This window comes from Diabrotica virgifera, chromosome 2 (genome assembly GCF_917563875.1).
Source record: "Diabrotica virgifera virgifera chromosome 2, PGI_DIABVI_V3a".
Classification (NCBI taxonomy): Eukaryota; Metazoa; Arthropoda; class Insecta; order Coleoptera; family Chrysomelidae; genus Diabrotica; species Diabrotica virgifera.
The window spans coordinates 266011314-266017153 of record NC_065444.1 but is presented as its reverse complement, the minus strand read 5'-3'; the positions used below and the strand labels follow the sequence as shown (position 1 = coordinate 266017153).

At 31.2% G+C, this 5840-nt stretch overlaps 1 long non-coding RNA gene across 1 annotated transcript; it reads left to right on the top strand.

Moving 5' to 3' along the window:
- Positions 1-5064: 5064 nt before the first annotated feature.
- Positions 5065-5633, top strand: LOC126879868 (uncharacterized). Its single transcript, XR_007696320.1, has 2 exons — positions 5065-5140; positions 5219-5633. It is a non-coding gene; the product is annotated as an uncharacterized LOC126879868 (long non-coding RNA).
- Positions 5634-5840: the final 207 nt, after the last annotated feature.

Here is a 5840-nt window from a genome sequence, read left to right as displayed (position 1 = left end):
CATAAGATCAGACAGAAGGACAAATGAGGTGTAAGAGTGAAAGCTCTTAACCCAAGGTTGTTATTAAAGTGAGAAACTTGATCTCACTTCCGGTTTGAGCGTTAAAATTGGAAGTACTATTTTAAAGTCGCCGAAATAGTACAAGCGACATATTATTCGACGCGCCGTAGCAAGATGCTTCCGGTATTATTCAAGTCGATCCGTCCGACAAAAAAATAGAATGACAAATGATGTGTCGAATGAGAGCTTATAACCCAAAGATGGCATTAGAAGTAAGAAATTTGACCTCGGACTTCCGTTTATAGAGTTACAACCGGGAGTACGGTTTTAATGACGCCGAATTAATACAAGCAATGTATTATTTAACACGCTTTAGCAAGACGAAAACAAATGTATTGTAGTATTTCGGTGATTTTAAAACAGTACTTCCGGTTGCAACTGATACCATCTTTGGGTTATACGATCTAATTTGATACCTTGTCTTCGTATTGCTAAAGCGCATCGAATAATATGTCGCTTGTACTATTTCGGCGGCTTTAAAACACTACTTCCAGTTTCAACTCTGCAACCGGAAGTGTGAAGTCCAATTTCTCAGCTTTAATACCATCCTTAATTCGACACCTCATACTTACTACGTGGCGTTACAACCCTTCGTGGGTTTTAGCCCACTCGACAGCATGCCTTCACTCTTCTCTGTCTTAGACAATATCTGTCCAGTTCTCCACGCTTGTAGCTTTCAGGTCTCCTGCTATATTATCTCGCTACCGGAGTTGAGTGTTTTAATAACGTAGAAGTTATATTCGATAGACAGACGGACAGACAGACTTGCACAAAGCCGGAAAAATATAATGGTTTTCGTCTTGCTAAAGCGCGTCCAATAATAAGTCGTTTATAATATTTATTGGGCGACTTTAAAATAGTACTTCAAGTTTCAACTCTAAAACTGGAAGTGCAGGGTCAAAATTCTCACCTTAATAAGATCGTTGGGTAATGAGCTTTCATTCGACAGCTCATTTGTCCTGTCTTATCTAATGACGGAAAAGTTGTGTTTACAAAGTCTCTGAGAGAGACAGACATGCGTAATTATCCAACAAAGTAGAAAAAAAATAATACAGTGATGAGCGCGCTAATAACCGGCAAAATAACGCAAAAGATGGAAAACTTAATACGTTGTGAAATAAAAAGAGATGAAACTAGTAGATGTGTAATTATCGATAGGAACCTATAAGTTTACATTACATCAGGTACCTACATAGTTTCCCTCCTTTAGACGTCTGTGACAGAAAACATTTAGAATTTTATAAAATTCTGCTGACACAGTTAGATTTGTTATACTCCTCAGATATGTCTAAAGGTGCGAAAATATATAATGCTATGTAAATTTATAGGTTCCTATCGATAATTTTACATCTCTATTAGTTTCATCTCTTTTTATATTCCACAACGTATTATGCTTTCCATCTTTTGCGTTATTTTGCCGGTTCTTAATAGCGCACTCATTACTGTAGATACCTATATTATTTTTTGTGAACAAATAAGTACATCTACTAAACAAATTATTTAAAAGAAAAATATAAGTAAAAAAATAAACGTTGAATTATAATTCAACGTTTTCACATTTTTTTTAAAATGGGTGAAAACAATATTTTGTTATTTTTAAATAATTTGTTTATTATATCTGTTTACAAAAAGTTAACTATATTATTTTTTCTACTTTAATATTTTCTTTTGATAATTTCCAAATTCGGCAACGCTGTCTGACAAAGCCATACCTACAACTCTAAATTTTTTGGTGACCCTTCCTACTTCGGCCGCCCAATATCTTCTAACCCGTTTTAAATGTATAATAAATGCATGTCTCTTTGTTGCTCTTATTAAATGCGCATACCATCGATAAGAAAATACCGACTCTGTATACCTGATACATTATAAATACAAAAATGTCCGTCACAGTTCGGACGAGAAACTTAGTTATTACCAAATAAGGGTCAAAAATGGCAGTTTTTTTCGTTTAAATCGCTACAGGTAAAAATAGGGTAATTAAATATCTTATTTATAATATTCTTCTTTCTGTGGATGAGCCAAGGTTTAAAATGGCACTTTTTTAATTTTGGTCCGATCCTTTTTTGTTTCGGAAAGTGCAAAATAACACTAAAATTTGAAAAATAAAAAATGTGCTATAACTTTTGCGAAAATATCCTTAAGACTTTCATATTGCACGAAAAGTTGAGTCAAACATTTTGTATAATGCACAAAAAATTTTAAGACGATTTATCAATTAGTTTAAATTTTATTCAATTTGTTTATTGTAAAGAGCTTTTTTTCGCAATGTTATTGTTCAGAAAATAATAACGACATAGCAATTCTGTGGAAAACACATGCAAGAATAATAGTTATATTTTAAAAGTATTGAAAAAAATCATTAAAAAGTCGTTTTTGTAACTACGAAAAAAGTTTAGTAAAATAGAGTCATTTTTGGCTTCTAAACAATTTGAATAACTTTGTTAATATTGACTATAGAGTAAATCTACTTTAGGATTTCAAAAGCTGGTATTTTTATACGAATTTTCAGAAAAAAATTTTGTCTAGGTTAATTAGGTTCAAAGTCAGCCACTTTTATTATTTAATTCGCAGTTACTTCTATATACATCAAATTCTCCTGTAACAGTGTTAGTTACCATACTACTCCGAAACGGCTTGGCCGATTTTTATAAAATTTTACACGTTTATCCTGTATGACGTTGAAGAGGTTTTAATATATTTTTTATACCCATAAGTTATAAGGGGGTTGCCCCCTGACATTTTTTTTTGTTTTTTTGGACAAAATTATCTATCTTAATTTTATATGATTTAGAATTAAAAAATACATACAACCCTTAATTTTCACTCTTCTATCACCAACTACTATTTGTTAATAGGCATCTATATATTTACATCTATAAAAATTCTCCTGTCACAGTGTTAGTTTTCATACTCCTCCGAGACCGCTTGACCGATTTTTATGAAATTTTATATGTATATTCGGTAGTCTTAGAATCGGTCGTAATCTATTTTTCATATCCCTGAGTGATAAGGGGAGTTCCCCCTAACATTTTATAATGTTAGGTGGGGTTGTGTGTACATAACGTACTCTATAAGACTACGAGTACATACAAATTAAAAAAATTATGATCAAAATCCATCAACAAGTTCCAGCGATATTAATCCCAGCATATGTTTGCAGAATCAGTTTCATTTTTTTAGTGCACGTATTTTAGTAATTCCCCTCCACCGACCACGAATTAATTCCGTTCGGACGCCATTTTTAAAGCTTTATTAACCACTCTGTTGAGGTTCAAAGTTTACTCAAACTTTTACACATAACATATATATCTTCAACTTCAAAATGGCTCTAGTTAGGTTGCTTAATTGTTATAAATAAAGTAGCCGTCAATTAAATAAAAAAAGTGGCTAACTTTGACCGTAATTAACCTAGGTAAAAAGTTTTTCTTTGAAAATTCGTATAAAAATACCAGTTTTCCAAATTCCATTGTAGTTTTAGCCTAAAGTCAATATTAACAAAGTTATTCAAATTGTTTATAAGCCAAAAATGACTTTATTTTAGTAAAATGTTTTCTGAGTGATAAAAATGACTTTTTCATGATTTTTTTAAATGCGTTGAAAACATGACTATTCTTCTTTGATGTTGTTTTCACAGAATTTCTGTATCATTATTATTTTCTGAACAATAACATTGCGAAAAAAAGCTCTTTGGGAAAAATAAATTGAATAAAATTTAAACTAATAGACGCATCGTCTTAAAATTTTTTTTGAATTGTATGGACTGTTTGACTCAACTTTTCGTGCAATATTAAAGTTCTAAATTCATTTTCTCAAAAGTTAGAGTAATAATTAAAAGTTACAAGTAATATTTTTATTGTCGAACTTTTAGTTTTATTTTGTAATATCCGAAGCAAAAAATAATCGGACCAAAATTCAAAAAGCGCTATTTTAAACCTTGGCTCATCTACTAAAAGAAAAATATTAGAAATAAGACATTTAATTACCCTAATTTTACCTGTAGCGATTTAAACGAGAAAACTCTCATTTTTGACCCTTATTTGTTAATAACTAAATTTCTCGTCCAAACTGTGACGGGCATTTTTGTATTTTAAATGGATTAGGTATATAGTACCCAAAAAACCCATTTGCAACCTGGCTGCTCAAGTGTCCCGAACATGGTATATTTTTGCCTTATTTCCCTGGTGTAGTGATAGAGTTTAAATATCTAGGCATCACACTATGCAGCTACGGAAAGCTCGAAACAGAAGTGGAAGATCAAGTGAATAGGACAAACATTGCCGAAGGTTGCCGGAATGAAACAACGAGGAGAAATAAAAATATCGGAAAAGAGATGAAAGGAAGAATTAAAAAAAAAACAGTCATCAGACTAGTTATGGCATACGCGGCAGAAACACGACCCTATACAGAGAGAACAAAAACAATGCTAGAAAAAGCAGAGATGAAGATGAAACCCCTTAGTAAAATCAAAGGTACGGGAGAGAGCTAGAAGTTCAGATATACGACTGAGATGCAATATGGAGGATATAAAGAACTAGGTAACACTAAGACCTCGAAAACGATGGATCGGCAGCTTACTTGAGGCATATTGAAAAACAGACAGCGTTATGTCGTCTACACAAAGAGAAGAAGAAGAAGAATAAGAATTATTGAAATGAAATATTTTCTTTCGTTGAGTCTAATAAATTTTATTAAAGATGTAAAAGTAGAAATCTAAATTAGTATAGATTCAATAGCATATGGGGTGTATTCTGTAACACTTCCGTTAAATTTTAGTGGCCTCTAAAATTTTAGCGCCTGCTAAAAATATTTTGGTATTCTGTAAATCATACATCCGTTAAAATCATAACCTAAACCGTTAAAACTCCCTCTAAATAAAAATATTTTAGAGGATGTCAAAACGTACCCGCTAAATTTTTAGCAGTCCGTTAAATGTGGTTTGATTATTTTTGTTGGGTTATGTTTGTATGAATAGTAGTTTGTTATTCTTGTATTTATACTGAGGATAAATATTTAAAAATGGAAAATGGCTTTTTATAATGTATTTGGTGAAGAAGTACTTAATAAATAATAATGAAAGGTAAGTCTCATTTTTACTTTACAATTGACACACTACACCTATAAGTAACAAAATTCAAATGTTTGTTTCTTTTTGTAGAGCTGATTTCAGATTACAACATAAACACAAAGTAAATAATTGACCTGCAAGTAAATAACTACAATCACCATTTCAAAGCAAGTAGGTATTACCTACCTACTAGTAAGGTACCTAGAAATGTTATTGAAAAAGTGTTGGAAGTCAAAGATGTTTGTCAAAGCAATTAAATCCTATTAATGCAGGTAAAATTATTTAAAGTTATTGTGGAACATTACAAAACGTACCAAATGATTACAAAGGTAAAGTTTCAGAAGGTTTATAACCAGATGCAGATTAATAAGATGACCTTAATGTTATTGAAAATAGACCATTTGACCAAAATTAGTGTCGAAGGGGAGAAGAAAAAATAAGATATGCATTTTTTCAGCAATATTTTAATGTATAACTTTATAAATAAAAATGTTTAATTGGAAAATATGAGTTTTACTAAAAAATAATTAAATATTATAATAAATATTATTTTCTAGGAAACTGTCATTTTCTTCTTCTTCTTAAGGTTTTTGGCCTCTAACAGTCAGTTTTCGGTCAATTTCTAGGTTAAAAGTAGTTCAAAACGATCAACGTGCGACGTTGCCGTATTTGTTCCAAAACCTTTTAGAGGATTCCTCTAAAATAATATTAT